Here is a 20688-nt window from a genome sequence, read left to right as displayed (position 1 = left end):
GCTTCAGTAGTTGTGGTGCGTGAGCTCAGTAGTTGTGGCTCTCAGGCTTAGTTGCTCTGCGGGATGTGGGATCTTCCTGGACCAGGGATTGAACCCATGTCCCCGGCACTGGCAGGTGGATTCTTAACCACTGCACCACCAGGGATGTCCATGTAACTTTAAAATAAGTCCCCCATCCAAGAGCAGTAGTTCTGCAACTTTGTTCTTCCTCAAGATTATGTCTATTACGGACTCTTAGTATTTCAATAGATTTTTCAGAAATGTGTTTTCAATGTCCACACACACATACACAATCTACTGAGATCTTGATCAGATTATGGTGAATCTATAAATCACCTTGGAGGGAATTAACATCTTCAAATATGAGGCATCCAATTCATGAACATGGTACATCTCTCTATTCTTTAGGATTCAACACTTTTTTTCTGAATAATATTGTGTAGATATTTTGTAAAAGGTTTTGAGCATATTTGATTAGATTTTTTCTTGATTTTTTAGTGCAGTTCTAAATATTTAAAAACTTTTTTAATTGTTTTTGCTAATATATAAAAAGACAACAGATTTTTAAATAATTTATAGACTTTATTTTTTAGAACATTTTTAAGTTTGCAGAAAAAATTGAACAGCGAGTACAGAGAGTTCTCATGCACCTCCTCTCCCCTGACCTGCAGTTTTCCTTATTTCTAATATCTTGCATTGATGTGGTACATTTGTTACACTTGATGAGCCAACACTAATACATTATGATTAACTGAAGTCCATAGTTCACACTGTGGTTCAGTCTTGGTGCTGTACATTCTATGGGTTTAGACGAATGTATAATGACATGTATCCAGAATTATAAAATTATACAGAGTAGTTTCCCTGCCCTGAAAATCCCCTGTGCTCCACCTGTTTATCCCTCCCACCAAACCCTGGCAACCACTGATCTTTTTACTGTCTGCATATATTGTCTTTTCCAGAATGTCATAGAGTTGGAATCATACAATCTGTAGCGTTCTCCGATTGGCTTTTCTCACTTAATAACATGTATTTAAGGTTTGTCCATGTCTTTTCATGGATCGATAGCTCATTTCTTTTAAGCACTGAATAATACTCCATTGTCTGGATGGACCATAGTTTATTTATCCATCACCTACTGGCAGGAATTCTTCTTGGAAACACTTAGTTACTGATTTGTTTGCCAGCTGTTCTTTAATGTGATGAAATTCACCTGTGTTTCTTTAGAGAGAACCTCTAATTCAGACTCTTCAATCATTAAAACCAGGTCCCCAGTCACCCCCCCCAAGAGTGAAGTTTTAGTGTCACTCACAATGGTCATCAGTCATACACAGCTGGCCTGTCTGAACCATTCTTTATCTTCAATAAAACTATTCTACAGGTGTGGCTTTCCTTACTCTGAGCCGGGCACTATTCTAGGTACACACCATGTCCCTGCCATCCTGGAATGAACGTCTTGGTAGGCAAGAAAAACAGGGAAAAAGTAAGTACAAGCCAGGTGGGTAGGTCAGGTACAGCCCTTGGCTGAGTGGAAGAGGCCCACCCTGGGGAGAGCCATCTGCTTTACTGAGTACATGGAATCAAAGGCTGTTCTCATCCAGAAGCACCCAGAATAAAGTTTGACCAAATATCTAGACACTCAGTGATGCAGTTAAGTTGACCCATAAACTCAGCTGTCACACAGAGTGACATTTCACAGGTAGTTCTAGCTTCTGTCTGCACAACATGCTGGTGGCGGCAGGAGCAGGAGCTGGAGATGCCTCCAGGGGCCACTGTGATGACCCAGTGGGACGGAGCCGCCCTGCATCTCTGAGGCTCCAGCTGGCACCCTCTGGTTCTTCCCCTCCGGGTACCTACTTGCACCGATCTGATGCGGGCTTTCTGGGGAGTGATTTGAGGGACTCTAATGCCGGTCTCCTGATGGCTCCTCCCCGCCCAGCCTTCTCCAGTGTGGACCACCATCCACCATCTCACCGTCTCCCCCTCCCTGGTTTGGCAACACACTGGTGTGTAATTCAGCATCAGGTGACTCTGATCCTCAGGGCTGTCAGGAAAAAGGAGCAGCCGCGAATATGTCACGGAAAAGCAGAGTTTTCCGAGTGCCCGTGTGGCCCTGAAGTGCAAGTCGCTGGTGGGGGTGGTCTGCTCGTCACATCAGAGGGGCTCCCGACACCGCGTGGGAGGCCCAGGTCAGAGCCAGGCGCAGCCGGCTAAGGAAGACTCGTGTTTTCTCTTCTTTAGAAACCGATGCTCAACTTAATCATCCCAGCGGGTTTACAGTTGAAGGAAACATTGTTTCTTTTTAAAAAGTCATTCTTTCCTTCCAATAGAGTACAGCTGGTTCTCCATATGTGGTAACTGTTCTACAGAGACACCCAAACACTGAGTTGGCGAGTCCTGAGCCTTTGCCCCTGGGGACGCAGGGCTGGGCTCCCGTGGGCCTCAGGTCACATTTCCCTCAATGGGTCAGTATCTAACCCTGTCTCGTGTGTTTCTGCTGAGGGACACCTTACCGGATGTCTACGGTTGCTGCATTGACACGGACCTTCAGCCAAGAGCACGTAACTCCGGGCCCTGACAGAGCTTCTCTCCCAGGCCCTTTCTCCCGAAGCACAGTCCTTCCACACTGGGCTTGGGGGCATTTTAAGCAGCAAAATCACCAAAAAAAAAAAAAAAAGCACAAAAATGACAACTTTTCCTAGACCTCGAGAAAGCCATGTGTCACAGCGGAGCTGACACAGGAAGCAGTGTCGCCTCTCGGGCCGGGGCTGGCACCATGAGGCGGGACCACGCTGGCTCATCCACGAGTGTGGATCTGGAGCCCCAGACGGGCTTCAGTGAGCAAGTGTATCCGAGAGCACAGAACCGGGATGGGTGAGGGCCGGTGTGGTTGCCTGGCCTTTATTCCTCTCTCCTCCGGGACCGTCCTGCGCCTGGGGCTCCCCCGATGTCCAGTATACGCCTCTGGGGGTGGGGGTAGGTGAGCATCGCTTAGCACAAAGGCAGCCAGGAGGGGGACAAGAGGTCAGCAGCGGGCCCACCAGGCAGGCCCTGGAGCAGACACCCTCTTCCGAGGGCTGCAGTGACACAGCCAGGAGCACACCTATTGGAACCAGCCCAGCGCCTGGTGTCCCGTGGGTATTCCGTAAATAGTTACTACCTGACCGTGAACCCCAAGGGGCCTTTGGAGGATGAAATCTCACTCTGGCCTCCATGGCCCTGCCAGCGAGAGACGAGGGGACGTGGGGCTTGGCACACAGTGTGTCATCTTTCGGCCGAAGGGCCACCCAAGGACGGGCGGTGAGACAGCCACGAGTCCACACACTGCCCTGCCTCATCCAAGGGAGCAGCAGAGATGGGACACAGCAGCCTGTGGGTGCTGGGGAAAGCCATGCCTGCAACCCACCTTCAGAATCGCACTGTCACTACAGCGAAAGCCAGAGAGGCCCAAACAGGGCTCTGCTGGGAGTGCCTGCAGTGCCATGGGAATCCCGCCTGCTGAGGAGACCCCCTTTTTCCTTAAGGATGGCGACTAAAAAAAAAATCTTTTGGTAATTCCCTGGCGGTGCAGTGGTTAGGACTCTGCGCTTCCACTGCAGGGGGCACGGTTCAGTCCCTGGTCGAGGAACTAACATCCCGCTTGCCGTGAGGCCAAAAAAAAAAAAAAAAGATGGCAACTGCCAGACCTTGTGAGGTATATTCCAGGCATGACTGTTTCCTGGAGAATCTTTATTCTTTCACAGAACTTTTAACCTTAATTTGCTAGAGATTGTCTTAAAGTCTTATCTCTAACATCTACATGTTTTAGGGGAATTCAGATAAAACTTTCCACTTTCTATCCCCTTTTAGGAATTTCTTCAAAGGCTTAGATATTCCAAGCACTGTTTTGATTCTGTAATTCACCTTATGGGGAAAGTTGGCTTAAGGAATATTTCTGAAACAGACAAAGAGACCAGGAGATGGGCCAGGCCACAGCCACCCCTGAGCACAATGCGATGCCCACTTAAGCCCCAGCTCCAAGCCATTGGGAGGTTTTCTCTCCCGTGAGTCAAGCGCCCTCACCTGTGAAACAGCTGATAACCCCCCATCCGCCCCTGCCGGGTCACCAAGGTAATTTATACAACACTTTGCAAACTCCAACACTGTTTGTTGTTACCATCACTATGGTTGTTATTATTATGTTATAGATGGCGACAAAAAAAATTAATCAGTCGACCTAAGAAACAAATGAAAAATTTTATGCGAGCCAAACTGAGGCTTATAACCCAAGAACAGCCTCTCAGAAAGCTCCAAAAATTGTTCCACCCGTTAGAAGCCCAGGCACAGTTATTTAAGTTTTTTGAGACAAAGGGCTGTGCCTTAAATGATGTATTATTGACAGTTTACACAGTCTAGAGCTAAGCGTCACTGTGGCCCTTTATAAGATCAAGAAGGAGTGTTATCTTTAAGGAGTTGTCTTGTTGCTGCTGGGAGAATGTTGCTCTTCGTGGACGGGCAGGTATGTCTGCCGATGGGGAGGTGTGGTCATCCCTAATGCAGACACACGATGCACAGTTGGGGGACAGGGGAGGTCAAAGGGCAGAGTAAATGTTTTATGTTTAAATTCTTCCAGTCTTGCCATAAAATATGAATTGTATTTCACATAGATGAAGGTCCTGGTTAAAATAACCATGAAAGTGGAGCACCAATGGTATTTCACAGGTAGAATAAAACGCTGCAATCTGAAATGATGAAAACACTAGATGCACCAGAGTTTTCCAAACTATAATCTTTAAAAACTCAATCTTGTCTCAGAAATTACTTCTCCAAATCTTGACGTACAGGATTTCACATTTGTCTTCTGCTGGGACTGAAGCTGCCGACCTGAGCTTAGGGGATGGTGGGTCACCCCTAGGCCGGTGACTCAGAGACAGCTGGCTCGGATGCAGCCGGAGGGACTGGGTCTGCTCTGGGTGCCCCCCTTCCCTGCTGCACTTGAGTAGAGGTGGCCAGAGGGACGTCCACCCCCAGACAGCACGGGCTTTCTAAAAAGCTCAAAAGCAGAGAACGGTGGGGTCCTCAGACCAGCACCCCAGGTGTTGGGAACAAGAGTGAATCAGCCCCCTGTGGACAGCGTGGGTGTGATGACGTTCCTTGTGCCCTTGTGACCTGGCTGTGGCCCTGGACAAGGAACTAAAATGCTTAGACCCACCCACTCCCAGAGGGTCTGCCTCTCCAGGAGGGAGGGCACTGGGCAGTGAGGGTGGAGAGATGGCAGCTCCCCCCGCCCCAGAGGCTTCCAGGAGTGGGGGAAATCAGGAAGGGCTCCTGGACGGAGGTGTCTGCCACTTGGCGAGCGTGCTGGTTTCCATGGGGGCAGACCCACCTCAATGCGCTGATGCCGGGGAGGTCGCCAGGCCCTGGGGGAACCGCAGGAGCTGTGCGTGCTCTGGCTGGGGATGCAGGTGGTCCTTGTGGACCTGTGTGTCCTGGACGCCAAGCCCGGACCTGCAGATCAAGCCCGGCATCTGAAGGAGGAGGGAAAAAGACCAGACAAAGACAGCATCTGGCCAGAGTGCCAGGACTAGGGGCAGAGCTGCCGGCCTGAGCTCCAGGGAAGAAAGCGCTGGACACTGGCTTTTCACGTGCTCGATGGCCAGGAACCGGTGGTCGAGTCGAGGAAGCCAGAAGTCGAAGAGCCAGCAGACGGAAAGATCCGCGGTCCGGACTATCTTCTGCGTTCGAGGGTTGATAATCATGGTTACAGAGAAATGACGGTGCTACTGGAGGGAGGGGCGTAAACCTTCAGGAGCTTTCCCGGTGGTGGGCTGGGGTGGGGGGGGGGCAGCGTCCGTCACAGACAGGTCTGGGAACAACCTCAGGGCCCCCGCCGCCTGCTCAGCGCCCCCGGCACGGCCCCCAGACTCTGCCGCTCAGGGTCCGCCCAGTTCATCGAAAGCCCTACTCAGTGCAGCCCCAGCGCAAGGCCCGGGGTCTTACATGTGATTCTCCAACCAGGCAGGACAGCCAGCCTGGGCGGTCTCACCTGGGGCCCTGCCCTCCCAGCAGAACAGGTCCCGCAGCTGAAGGGGCGACGTCCCCGCCCCAAGGGCAGTACTGGAGCTGGGGACACGGTGTCTCAAGGCCACGAGGCGGCCTCCGGCCCACGCCCCAGCCGCCCCCGCACACCGGACGCGCCCACATCCTGGCCTCGGTCGGCGCTGCGTGGCCCGGTGCTGCCGTTTCCAGAAGTCAGCTGACCCGAGAAGGCAAAGTTCCTGTTTGCAGCGCAGACATTCCGGCGGGGGAGGGGGGAGGGGAGGGACGGCCCCTCCCCTTCAGCCCCGCAGACCCTCCCGAGCTGAAAGGTCACAGCGACACGTGGCAGGGGCCGGGGCATCGTCCCCTGAGCGGCTTCGGGTGCCCTGAGGGAGCCTGGGGTGACAATGAGCCCCCTCCAGGAAAGGAGCTGCAAAAGCACCGATTCTGGGGACTTTGTCCAGAAATGACCCCAAGCCCCCGGCGGGGAGCATCGCACTGCCTCTCCACTCCAAGGGGCACAGACGTCTTGGGAGGGTCCCAGGAGACCGAGACCCCTCTGCGGAGGGCCCGGTGCGGACGGCGGGCACAGAAGCCTCGGCTTTGGCGGTCTGGGCGCCGCAAAGCTGCTGCACGTGAGGGCCTTCCCCCGTGCCCCGGTCATGCTGCCCGGCCCCCACCTGCACCTGCCCTCACCTGGACGCCGGGCCTGCTGTTCAAGGTCCCTTCCGTCCGTCTTTGGTGGGGGTCAGCCTCCTGCCGCCAGCCAGGACCCTGCTTGTCCCTAGTGGTCCCCCGGGAGGCCCACCGAGGCCCGTGCAGGGCTGGCCCCAGAGCTGTTGGGCTTTGCGGCGTGCTGTCCCTGCCATGACCACTCATCCTGACATAGGGGGACACGGCCACAGCGAGTGCAAGAAGAGCAGGGCAGGGCCACGCTCCGGTGACACCTCGCTCACACTCTGCCCCTGGGCGCCTGTCCCTGTGCTGCACCCACACCCCTGTGAGATGTGACCCGTGAGGGTCCTGGCTGCGGATGGGATGACGGGGCCCCGAACCCCTGCCTGCCAGGTGCTGCCCTGAGTCCTGCGGGAGCCTCGACTCCCCAGCCTCCCGCGGCGGTCTCTTCCTCCAGGCAGCCTTCCATGAGCACGTCACACCTGCATGTGACCCCCGCCCCCGGTCAGAGCCTGAGCTTGGCTGCGTTGGGAACATGCTGCCGTGTCCCAGGGGGCGGCCCTGAGCTGCGGGCAGGGGGCAAGAGGGGGGCAGGTTGAAAGCCAGAGCTTCGTCTGTTGAAGACGTCCTGGGCCTGTGAGAAGGGTGCGACGACACGCCTGCGTCAGGGTTTGGAAGTAAAATGACCCCCTTCCCTCAGCTTGGGGTACCCTGCAGCCCAGGCCCCACCCTACACGTGAACTCCCCACGGCCCTCAGTCATCCGGACCTGACCGTGTCCTTGCATGGACGCGCCCCTCGGGTGACTTCATTCCATGGCTAAAAAGGCAGGCAAGGCGGCCAGTTTGCACAGCATCAAAAACCACAGGTGGAGTCGCTGCTCCGTCCCCTGTGGCGCTGGCCATCCTGGCACACACAGACCCTCCACGCAGCCTCCCACCCGACACCCGAAAAGCCCAGGCCCGCCCTGTGTTCTCCACTAGCAGAGTCACAAAGCGGCATCTTCAAGAAGAGTGACAAGAAGGGCCGGAAATTCACCCTGGGAGCAGGTGAAATTTTGTGGGAACCCAAAGCTGCCACTGTTGGCAGAGGGAGGGCCCATCCTGACACATCCTTATGCAGGGAAACCCCTGAGAGCCGTTTTCGGGAAGGAGCCTAAGATTCCGTGGCTCAGTAAATATTAGCACAGCACAGAACACCCTGAGCGGCTGGATTCAGACATGGACCTGGTTCTGCCGAAGTCGGGGCCGGAGGGGGGCCGGAGGGGAGCCGGCCGACTGCAGCCCCGCAGTGACCCTCCCAGCAGCGCTCCCACCGCGTCGGGACACACCCCTGCCCCTCCCGCCCAGCCCAGCTGCAGACGGCCGTCCACTGCAGCCGGTTCCCTGGTGAGCTGAGGAGCAATGCTGCTGGGTCCCGAGAGGCCGCCCCTCCTGTCCCTCTGTGTGTAATCAAAGCCGTCACAGACCGCTCAAAAGGCATGCTTCCCGTGTGCAGTGCTGAGGGCCTGGCAGTCCAGACGTGGTTAGACACAGAAAAGCAGCACTCAGTTAAAAAAAGGAACTCTAAAACTGAGGAATCGTCACTGCGAGGTTGTCTAATCCTTGTTGTGACAGAAAAGACAGCTTCCAGATTACCCTGTTCTATAACTGGAAGCCTCGCACAGTGGACCGTCCTGCAGAAAACCCACTGTGGGCGCCGTGCAGCATAGTCAGAAAGGAGCAGCCGTCGGGTTAATCGGCGGCCATGGGGGCCTGAGCTCCACGGGGTGTTCTCACCAGGGCCCAGGGTGTCGCCTTCAGGGTGAGCCTTGGATGAAGGTGTTTAGCCTTGAAAAACACAGTTAGGATTTGCAAAGGCGTCAGGGTGGGGGGACCAATCCCATCACTCTGCGGATGAGGACACCGAGGGCCGAGTCCCCAGCCCTGACCAGGGACCCGCGGTGACCCCACCCGCCCCGCGCCCGCATTCCAGGGCTGGCTCTGCAGAGCCTCTGTTTGGCACGTGGGCCCTGCATCAGCCACCCGCCTCCACACTCTCCCGTTCTCCTCCCAACCCCACCTGGCTAAGTTCAAGACACACCCACCCACCTCCAGGACACACCAGCGGACAGGTGTGCTCAGGTGAAAACACCTGAAAACCACACAGAGCGGTCCTGTGCCTACCTAGGCCTCAGAGGGGCAGGACAGCGTAAAAGCGACTTCCCTGAAGCTTTGGTTGGAGACGGGAGGAACGGGGTTAGGCGGGTGGGACACCCCTTGCGGGGAGCCCGCCTGGTCTGCAGCGGGTCTGCCTGGAGGGACGAGCCCTCAGCCCCGCCTGCCCCCTGGCGGACCGCCAGCTGCAAGTCCCGCCCCACAGGGCCTGGGCCGGCGTCACTCTGAGGACTGTGCCCAGAGGGGAAGCAGGAAACGTGCCCTCTTCTCTCTCTGCCCCGCTGATTTCTGAAAATGGGGCCCAGCAGGCTCCGCCCCCGAGATGCAGCACCATCCCCTCCTGGGAACCGTGCTGTGTCGACTGGAGGACAAGACGGCCCAGAAAGATCACACGGTGGCGGGCACGCCCCCCGCCCCACCACGTTCTAAGTTTCCAAGGCCTGAAAGAGCAAGACCCCCATCCGAGAACCAGCTGCAGCCCACCCAACTCCCAGCCCGATGCGTCCGCCTCAGGTGCCTGTCAGGCTGTGAATTATCCAAACAAGCCCGCCTCGGCCCCTGGGAACTACAAAGCTTCCTCTGCAGCCCCCCAGATGGGCCCCCTGGGCCGTCAGTCATGTGCCTGTGGCTAATCACCTGCTGCCAGTCTCAGCTGTGCAGGGTAGGGTGTGGGCAGGCCCCTCCCTTCTGGGTGGGGCGAGAAGCAGGCGGCCAGAGCGGCCCCTTTGGCTGTGCTGGCTGAGGTCCAGGCATCCCTAGACCTGCTTTCCCCTTGGGGTCAGGGAATCCTCCCCAACTTCCTTCCAGGCAACGTCCAAACAGCTCAGGTTTCAAAGCCAAAAAAAAAAAAAAAAAGGATTGAGAACTGAATACAACAATTCCACAAAATCTGCAGGAATGGAGGTCTCCCCCAAACCAAGTTCCTGATCCTGAGTTTGTGGGGCTGACGTGAGCCAATGCCCCCTCCCCGAAAACCAAACACAGGACCGAGCGCCTCAGGAAGGAGAGGAAAGGTGGTCGTGAGGGTCCCGTGAACTCGGAGGTGCTGAAGAAATTCACGGGACGGAGTCCCCTTCCTCCGGTTCCCCCACTGAACCAGAATCGGGTACCCTCTGTCCCCCCTCCACGGGCTTTCCCTCCAGGTCCCTCTGCAAGTCCGTCCCCGTGGCCGAGCCGAGGCCGGGACCCTCTCTGTGCAAAGCCTGTCGCGAGGGAACAGAGGCTTGTTGTCGCCCTGCGGCTTCCAGGGCTGAGCTGGCCTCACGCACCGAGTGGTCCTGCTCCACAGACCTCGGCCGCCTGGCCGCCGTCCAGCGGGGGACAGAGGGATCTGTGTTGGGTCAACAGCACAGCACAGCGACGGCGGGAAAGCGGGGCGGCCGTTCCCAAAGCCCTGGATTGTGTGAACGAGGTTTCTTTTTCCGAAGTCGCCAAAATGTCGGTCCTCGCTGAACGCTCACCGCCTGCCAGGGTCACTGCAGTTCCATCGAAAATAAAAATACTACAGAACCAGAAGCTGAGTAAATTCTTTTTTCTTACTCTCCTTCAACAAAGCTGAATGGAATAATTGAGATCAAATCCTCCCCTTCAAAATCACATTTGGCTGAGAACCATCTGTGCCAAGTGTCAGCCTGAAATAATCCTTTTGCTGACATTATAAGCCCTGTGAAAGAGCGTGGACCACAGAGATGCTGACGCCACCAGAAGCGCGGCAGGACAGATGAGATGTGAGTTCTCTTCAATTTTATTCTTAAAGTGAAAGAGCTTGTGGGCGGAGCTGCATCTAAAACGAGTCATGTAAATGCTGTGAGCCGTCAAACAACCTACTGTCAGGATCTTACCCTCCAACGTAAAATAAAATTCAAGCGTGGAGATTAAAATTAAAAGTATTGAATATAAAAAGCCATAGTTTCATGATCAAAAGAAGAAAGCTCAAGACCTAAAATGTACATTCCTAGTTACATAAACGCCCGTGGGTGTCTCAGTGTCACAGCCCCTCCTGGGTCCAGCCCCGTCTGCTTTCCTGTGCAGGACGGCAGTTGCCACAGTGAGACTCCGACGGACCCCAGCCTCACGCTGCTCCCCTCACCATCTGCCTTTGTCCATTTACTGTTGGGGTCATTTACCGTTGCTTCAACTTTCAGGAGAGGTCTCATCACCTTCCACATCTGCTTGTCAAAATCTGCTCATGTCTTAGAAGGAGACCGAGTCCCCACCCGAAGTGCTGCCTTAGGACACCCCCTGGAACTCTGTACCTCTCTTCTTTGGTCTTAGGTTGTGATTGTTTCCGTGCTTCTAAAAAGGAAAAACAATCCCCATTCACCGTAGTTCTCCGGCTCTGCCTTGTTACCCACCACCAGCACCCGGGGCTGCATCTCCTTCTCGGTTACTAGCCGACTGCTCAGGGCTCCACACGTGACTCTGCTGACTTCTCTTACCACCTGCCCCCTGGATGGACACTCCAGTTCTCACAATTCCACAATAAAGGGTCTTCTCAGCTGTGGGGCTTCTCTGGGGTGTATCCTAGGGCTGTCGTTCCTGGGTCACAGGGCGTGTGCATCTTCACTCACTGGGCGTTTGCGCACTGGTTCCCGGGCGGCCACGCTCGCCTCGCACCCCGGGTCCTGGCCGGTCCCCAGCACCGCCTCGCCAGCCCCTCTCATGCCGCATCTCCTTGGGTGCGTCTCCCCTGTGTCTGCAAGCTCAAGCACCTTCTCATCTCTTCCTGCCCTGCGGGCTTCCTCTCTTGGGCGTTGCCTGTGTGTAAGCTTTCCCCATTTGGGGTCATTTTGCTTTCTTAGAGCCATGTAGAATTTCTTTACATTATCAGACGATGCTGGTCCTTTTCCCATGATGCTCATCGTAACTATTTTTTGGCTGAGTTGTGGCTTTTATTTTCAGCTGGTTTATAGTGAGACTTTCACAATGTTATCGAAACGTGTTGGTGTCTCTCTGGCTTGTGCTTTTTGTGGACTCATTAGGAAATCCTTCCCTATCCAAAATTCACAAAGATAATCTCCAATTTTTTTAACTTTAAGGTTACACTTTGCACAATTAGCCACTCATTCATTTGTGAGGTTTTTTTTTTTTAAATGTGGTAAAATAAACATGAAATAAAAGTCACCATTTTAACCATTTTCAAGTGTATGGTTCAGTGGCATTTAGTGCATTCTCAATGCTATGCTACCATCACAGGCTCTTTCTTCACCCCGGACTCATTTGTCTTCTAAACCATTTATTCAACAGGCCTTATCGAGCCTCTCATAAGGGCTGGCAAGACGCTGGAACAGTCAGTGAAGAAATTAACAAGCCTCCCTGTCCTCGGGGGGCTGACCCTCGGGGACACGCGTCAGTGACAAGGAGCCGGAGCAGGAGGGCCAGGACGGCTCTCCGGCTTTCCCGAGGGCCGAGATTTGTCCCCTCTGACCTGTGAGGTGACGCGTGGGGCCATCACCCCAGCCACGCGGGGCGGCCCGCATGCGCACCGGACGCGGCCGCATCTCAAGGAGTTTCCCCCAAAGAAAAGCTGCTGAGAGCACCTGGTGGCAGAAACCAGCTCCCGGGCGCCATTGACGAGGGTGCCTGTGGGCAGGAGATGGCGCTCCTTCCGTGCAGGTTTCAGATCTTTTGGGGCAGAGATGGAACCAGAGGAGCTGGTGAGAGGGGCCCCGGGAGGGCGGTGACAGCCACCGCCCCAGCTTTACAGGGCTCATCCTGGAGGGAGGCAGGCAGCTGCTCTGTCCTGTGCAGAGAGCAGCTTTCAGGGTGTGGTCGGTGTCCTGGCCCGGGGTCGGGCGGCAGGAGGGGTGGCTCCGAGAACAGCCCAGCCCTGGGGTCCCAGGGGGTGCGGGCCGCGGGGCTGGGGGGCCCGGGATGCCCCCGGCACCTTCTTCACGTGCAGCCGGCAGGGCCACAGCGCAGCCACGGCTCCCCCAGGTTTGCCGACGGCACGTCTCCTTGGCACAGGCCTCGGCCACGTGTCCGGTGGGTAGCAGGAGGGTCGGCCTCCAGGGAGGCCGCCGGCTCGGGACGCGCCCTGGACAGAGGCACAGGGTCGGGGGATGGCTCAGGACCAGCTCAGGGTGCGGACAGGAGGCCCCGGCCGGGTCAGCCCCCTAGTCCGCAGCCAGGCTGGTCCCGACGGTGTCACTCCAGCCGCCCAAGGCGTCGCCGATCTTAACACGCCTTCTCCTGAGCGGCGAGTTCCATCGGTAACAGAGCCACCGGGGAGCCGTCCCCAGAGCGGTGGCCGAGGCAGGCCACTGGGGTGCCCTTCACATGACGGCACTCAGGACTGGGGAAGAAAGTGACCTTTCCGTGCCTCACGGGGTGTGGAGCTTACACAACTGCAGGTGCTTTCTTTAAGGAAAAAAGTGTAAAATTACAGTAATAGATTAGGATGACACCGGACACCTGTTTAGAATGAGAACAGAAATGGGCACATGTCACAAACATTTTAAAGCTGCAGGACAAGGTCAGATGTGGAGGAGTGCCCACCCTGGGGCCGCACCCTCTCCGCCCCCCAGCTGGTCCACACCTTGGACACAGGGAGTCCAGAGCCCAGCCAGCCAGGCCACACTTACTGACAGTTTAGGGAAGTTTCCTTCCGCTTTGTCCTGCGGAAGGGCTGCCCTTTTGAGGCAGGAAGGGGGCGGGGCACAGCCTTTAAAAGCGCAACGTAGCCCGAGGACACGACAGAAGCTGGTTGGAACAACCAGGTCCAAGATGGCTGACAAGTAGACCTCCCCCAGACCTCGAGCCTCAGTACACGCTCATTGTAACACATCAGCTACCTGACTCACCCACAGGTGCCAGGAGAGCTCTGAGGGTGAGCATGAAAGGCCAAACGCGGGCGAGGCCCAATTCCCAGAAACCTCCCACCCCTCCAATCTTCCTACCCACGAGCCTATGAAATTACCCGGCCCTATTAAAGCTGACAACCCCGTACCCTGGCTCTTTTGGTTCCTTGCCTCTCTCACCTTCAGAGTGTGTTTCTCCCTGAATAAACCTTCTTTCTCTTTACTACGGCTCGCTCTTGAATTCCTTCCTGTGCGAAGCCAAGAGTCCACACTCGGCGTCCGTCCCAGGGACTCAGATGTGACCCGGGAGGTGACCATCCTCTCACGCCTCACTCTCTTACCTGCAACACTTGGACCTCAGCTGTGCCAACTTCTTACCCTGCCTCAGCCTCCGGGGCTCGGCCAGGTCCTGGGTGCCCCAGGGGCAGCAGGGGTGCCCTGCTTGGCTCTTTCTCCTTGAGGGTCACAGAGGTCCACGTGGGCCATGGGCCCTGGGGGGTGGGGAGGCCATGTGGAAGCCAGGACCTCACCCAGGGGAGGGGGCACCCCCTAGGTCATGTGGAAGCCAGGACCTCACCCAGGGGAGGGGGCACATCCCAGAGAACGCCCTGGAAGGGTCAGGAAAGAGGGGCCCTGATGCTTGCGGGTGACTGGGCCAGGGGGTTGTGGGTGAGGACGGACACCACGCTATGGCCAGTGGGTAGAAGCACCCCCCGGGGGTGCTGTTGCAGTGGGGCGGACACCTGGCAGGGGTCAGTCTCCTCGGGCCTGGCCCCGCGGCTTCCTGGCAGAAAGAGGAAGGAAGAGGGTTTGCTTCTCCGACTTTGGCACTTTCTCACTGCGTGGACGGTTAGAGCAGAGGCACCGGGCTCCGGCGCTGCAATTGTCATAGTTGTCGCCTGGGCCCCCTTGCTGTCCCCTCACCATGCTCTGTGGCTCACTCCCCTCTGCTCATGGGGGACCTCGGGGCCCCCACGAGTGCTGTCACTTCCTTCCTCTCACCTCGATTCCCTCCAACCCAGCCCCCAGGGGAGTGCCCTCCTGGTCCAGTGCTGGGGGGTGACCCCGCTGCCCCTCAGCCTCCCCCCCCTCCTTCCCCTCCGGGGCTGCGTCTCCTCCGTGGACACCGCCGTCCACTCTGCCTCGTTCCCTCTGTGCCCTGGAGCCGCACCAGACATCTGGGCATCCCTTCCACGCTTGGTGGAGAGGAAACAAATTGGCTTTGAGGATCTGAAAGGAACCGCTGCCAAAGTAAACCTTAGTGTCCCCAACAGTGACAAATACCACGGTTGGTTACTCAGACAACTGAGATTTGAACGTAAACGTGTGGGTCCCAAAGAGGCCGTGGGGTGGTCCACAGTCAACCAAAGAAGAGCTTGCAACACCAAATGGTAACATGTCCACAGATTTTATTTTCTACTGAATCTCCCTCCTATTACTAGAAACTTTCTTTATTACTGGGCTAAAAAAAAAATTTTTTTTTAAGGATTAAGATAGAAAGATTTAAGTTGGAGCCTAAGAAACTTGTTACGTACAGCTTGAGGGATTGACAGAAAAAGAAGAGGGAAATGGCAAGGATGTTACAAGGGTAAATCTGCAAGTCTGTTCTGCCTGCAGATTTTACTGAGAGCTTTATATCTCAAGGTAGAATACGATTCCAAGGAAAGAAATCATTTCTGGAAGGACCTTTTGAAAAATGTTTGACTAGTTCACATTCTCACAGTGTGTCTTTACATTTGGACTTTGGATAAACTAGAGGAGTGGCTGTGTAAGGTACCTGTGTCCCCAAGGATCCCGTCACAGGCGTCACCTGACAAGGGACTCCACCTCCAAAGCCCTCAGGGCGGGTCTGTCCTCTTCTCTCCAAGCCCTAACCCTGAAGACTTAATTGCTTTAGACAGCAGGCCCAGCAAATACCTGCTTCGCATCATTGGAATTCAAATTCACTGGGCCTTCTTTTGGTTTGCTTGTTTTGTTTTGGTTTTTTAAGTTGATATGTTGTATTTTCACTTTTATTCAGTTCAAGGAATTTTTTTTTTTTTTTTTTTTTTTTTTTTTGGCCACACGGCATGCGGGATCTAGTTCCCCAACCAGGGATCGAACCCGCTCCCCCTGCAGTAGAAGCGTGGAGTCTTAACCACTGGACCGCCAGGGAAGTCCCTGGACACCCTTTTTGGGTGTGGGGAGACCCATCCCATTGCCCAGTGTGGGAGCTGCAAGGAACTGCATTTTCACACTTCGCGCCTGTGAAGTACGACCGTGGCTGCAGAAATACCTGGGGGAGCAGACACAAGGGCTGCACGGGGTTCCTGTGTTTTTAGCCGTGTTCGCTTCATAGAGTGGGTCTTGTCACCATCACACCTGTTGGGATCCGACAGGAATTCTTCGTGGTTGCTTAGCCACATGGGACGTATGTCGTGCTGTGCACCCGCGATGCCCTCCCCCACCTCCGAAGAGGCGCTGGATGGCAGGAACGAGGAAGTGGCCCTAAACCATTCGGTTGAAGTCACTTCATGAATCATAACGACGGTTTAGAACAATAAGCCACATTGTGAACACTGCATGAGTTCACCTCGAATATACTGTGCTGCTGTACGCAGCCTCTCCCCGGATTTCTTTTTAGAAAGGGAAGACAGAAGACCTTACTGCCCACCCACGTGTGATTCAACGTCCGTTTGTCTCGGTTGGTTTCATATGCGGGAGGTGGGTCCCTCTGGTCGTATTGGGGGCTCCGGACCCCATCCACCGTCCCCCCCCAGCCCCTCCCCCAGCTCACTCCCCCGGGGACAGGACAGGCACGAGGCTGGACCATTTACGTAGTGATTACCTCCCTAACCCTGCTGACAACCATCAAAGAGGAAACAAGATCTGGACGCAGCCAGTCCCATGGACTCCAGTGAGAAAGGGGTGGAATTAGAATCCAGGCTTAGAAGTGGCCGCCTTGGGCTTCCCTGGTGGCACAGTGGTTGAGAGTCTGCCTGCCAGTGCAGGGGACATGGGTTCGAGCCCTGGTCTGGGAAGATCCCACATGCTGCGGAGCGGCTAGGCCCGTGAGCCACGACTACTGAGCCTGCGCGTCTGGAGCCTGTGCTCCGCAACAAGAGAGGCCGCGATAGTGAGAGGCCCGCGCACCGCGATGAAGAGTGGCCCCCGCTTGCCGCAACTGGAGAAGGCCCTCGCACAGAAACGAAGACCCAACACAGCCATAAATAAATAAATTAATTAATTTTTAAAAAAAAAAAAAAAAAAAAAAAGAAGTGGCCGCCTTCAGCCCCTGTCGACTTCAACGTCTCACAAAAGCACAGCATGCCTGTGAGAGTCAAACGTATGAGTTAACAGTTTAAAATAAAAGTCCACGGGGCTTTCCTGATGGCGCAGTGGTTGAGAATCTGCCTGCCAATGCAGGGGACACGGGTTCGAGCCCTGGTCTGGGAAGATCCCACATGCCGCGGAGCAACTGGGCCCGTGAGCCACAACTACTGAGCCTGCGCGTCTGGAGCCTGTGCTCCGCAACAAGAGAGGCTGCGATAGCGAGAGGCCCGCGCACCGCGATGAAGAGTGGCCCCCACTTGCCGCAACTAGAGAAAGCCTTCGCACAGAAACGAAGACCCAACATAGCCATAAATAAATAAATGAATAAATAAATAAAAATTTAAAAAGGACCTTTAAAATAAATAAATAAATAAATAAAAATAAAAGTCCACATCACATTTAGAGACAGGAAACAACCTGCAATTTAAAATAATAATAATAATATGAATAATATTATAAGAAGACAACAGAGCATCGGCGCAATTTGTTCCTGAGAGGCTGTGGTGTGGACGCAGACCCACGGTCACGAACACTGAGCAGCACGTGAACCAGACGCAGGCCACGACGTCCCACCTCACGGAAGAAGAAGCAAGTCCACGCGGTTGGCACGGTGAGCGAGGAAGAGCAGAACTTCACGTTTAGGGGAGGGAGTGGCTCACGCTTCTCATGCCGATACTGACAGTGACCATTCATTAAGAACTCCCTGCGAGCCCAGCTTTTGCTAAGGTTGGACATGAAGACGCTGTTTGCAGTGACCCTTGAGACACGCCGTCTCACTGACCCCCTTAACTTGTCCAAGGTTCCCCTCATGGCAAAGGCCACCCCGAACCCCACCTCTCGGGCAGCCCCTGGGGGGCAGCCTCTGTTCCGGTGCCCTTGGTCAGCAAGCATGTTCATATGTCTAAGTCATGTCACTGTGCACACGTGCTGGGGATGTGTGTCCAGAGAAATGCGTGTGTGTTACACAGGAACAAACCCAAACTGTGAAAATGAAGAACACAGGGCACATGGTCAGAGTAGGACCCATGTAGCCGCATGTGAATGTGGAGGAGGTCCTTTGTTCAAAGAGAAGGTGGGGAGATGCCCACGTCGAAACACGCCACCTCTCCTGTAAGAATCGGGACTCTCTACTAAACACACGAAGTTGGCAGTGCTTTCCCCCAGTAATCCAGTCAGTAGCAAAAATCACATCCAACTTTCCACAAAACCCCGTTTGCCGTCCAGGACCCAACTCTCAGAGAACTGGGACTGATTCCCTAACCTTCATGAAGCAGTTGACGCGTTGTGTTTTCCCGGCCACGTCAAAACAAACTCTACCGAGAACCCAGGGATGTGCTCCTGTCCACCCCAAATTCCCGCTTCTCTGTGCAAAGAGCACGGACTCTGGCGAACGAGCGCTGATGAGCACCATGGGGGCTTCAGAGCACAGGCCATGCCAGGCGCCCTTCCTCGCCCTTCCACGCCCTTCCGCGCCCTTCCGCGCCCTTCCACGCCCTTCCATGCCCTTCCAGGCCCCTCCAGCCACCTCACCTGCGCTCACTCGGGGCTTCACAAAAACCCTGCAGACAGGTTCAGCCCCATCCTTATTTTGCAGATGAGGAAGGAAAGTGCGGCAGACAGAGGCGGTCCCTCCCAAGGTCATGGCAGAACCCACGCTCCCGACCCCACTCTGCTGTCTTGCTGTGTCACAGAATGTAACTCCCATGACTAAAAAAGACTCGGGACTTGGGTCAACTTGTCCCAACGGTGAGATCACCATTGGTTACAAGGGGGTTTCCAGGATAACCCTTTAATTCTGAGCCCGGAGGAAAGGAGAATTGCTGAGACCATGGTCAGAAAACAACCCCGCTCATATCAGACAAGTTTGCCCTATCACGGGGATTGGCACAGCTGAACAGTATGAAAGTATTTCCTTTACAGCTTGAAGAATACAACTGCAGAAGAATTGGGTTCATTTTGGGTTTTCAATGCCTGTTCTAACTGGGGGTCGTTTGGGACTTCCCTGGCGGTCCAGTAGTTAGGACTCTGTGCTTCCACTGCTGGGGGCACAGGTTCCATCCCTGGTCGGGGAACTAAGATCCCACATGCCACGTGGCGAGGCCAGAAAAATGGGGGTCATTCTAAAAACACACGATGAAGTGAAATATATGCTGTTCAACTCAGACTAAACACGCTTTCCGGGAACCGAGGGCTGCACGCCCAGTTCTGAGCGCAAAGTCCTGACTCAGAAGCCCTTCCTCAAACCCAGGAGCTACTTTCCACCCCTTGTCTTAAGAGATTCACCCTCCTTATTGAGTCTCTAAAATCAAGTGGCTTGTAAAAGCCCTATGCTCCAATACAAGTTCCCGGCCTTATCAATTTAAGTGCTGGAAATAGGCACAGGGCTCCTGTCATGACCGACACCGCGAGGTCGAGGAGCCAGATCACGTGATTCTCTGCAGCCTCTGTTCTCGGAAACCAAGTGCCCCTGCTTGGGAGGACGCCCCGTTTGCTGAAGCAAGAACCACTTGTACAAAGTGAGCCCCGGGGCTGCCGCAGCCGGGGCGCCAGTGCACGGGGGGGACAGGAAGAGGACAGGTGTGCAGGCAGGGATGTGTGCAGGTGTGTGTGAACAGGTGCAGGTGTGCTTGCAGGTACAGGCTGGGAGCAGCACACCCCGGGGTGCCCATGGCTCCACGGCCCAACCCATCCACACCCGCCATGCCTGCTCACTTCAAGGCGTGAGTGAGGGATGGGGCACCACCCGCCTGTGTAAAAGGTCTTGCTGGAGACCCGGTGCCCGGCCCTCGTGTCCCCAAGAGAGGACCTCAGGGAGGGAGGGGGCAAGCCACCCACCCCCCGCCCACCTGGCACCACATGCTGCAGACACCGCGGGGCCCGGAGTGGCTGAGGTTCTCACCTCCTCACTCACTACTTTCCTCCTGGACCTCTTTCCAGACTTTCCCAAATGCCCTCTCCTCCTTGGAGACCTCCATGACCTTCCAGTAGGAGTTACTTCTCCCTTCCTCAAGCTTCTGGGCCTTTCCAGCCCCTCTTTTCCCCCAGGCACCTGCTGGGCCCACCTTTGCAGGTGTTATCCCCCAGCTCGGGGCAAACCCACATCCTTGCCCCAACCTCCCGGCCAGAGCTTAGGATGTACTAAGGGTTAGTCAATCATGAATATGAAGATTTAAGCCACTACACCCATCTAGAAGAAACTTTTTGCTTCTCCAAATGAGTCTATTCTCTCTCTCTCTCTTTTTCAAACAATAATGTTATACAACCAAAATGTCTCAGGAGCTTAGAGCGAAGGTGGCACCATTGAGAAACATCTCCTGAATCCCTACGACGTTCTAGAGCTTTGAGGCGAATAAAAAGGTTCGGGAGATGTCAGACCACCAAGGGCAGGAGGCCCTCCTGACGGGAGAGCAGGGTGGGCTTTGGGGAGTGAAGTGGTGTGGGAACAGGTGGAGGGGGGCCAGGCCAAAAGGTCCTGTAGAAATTGGGATGAGAAACAACAAGGGGTTGAAGAGGAAGCGGGAGATAGGCGTATTCAGAGGGGCTTAAAGGGGCTTCCTAAATCTATTTCAGTGCACAGAGATCCATACCTAAGTCTATTTTGTCGACACAAAAAGATCAAAAACATATCTCCTTGGGCTTTGCTTAGGTTTTGTGGGGTTTTTTGTTTGTTTGTTTTGTCTTGTTTGTTTTGTTTTTGCTTGGGCTTTTTTCAGTCCAAGCATCCCTAGT

The sequence above is a fragment of the Balaenoptera ricei genome, chromosome 3, assembly GCF_028023285.1.
Source record: "Balaenoptera ricei isolate mBalRic1 chromosome 3, mBalRic1.hap2, whole genome shotgun sequence".
NCBI classification, from domain to species: domain Eukaryota; kingdom Metazoa; phylum Chordata; class Mammalia; order Artiodactyla; family Balaenopteridae; genus Balaenoptera; species Balaenoptera ricei.
This window is presented reverse-complemented; position numbering follows the sequence as displayed.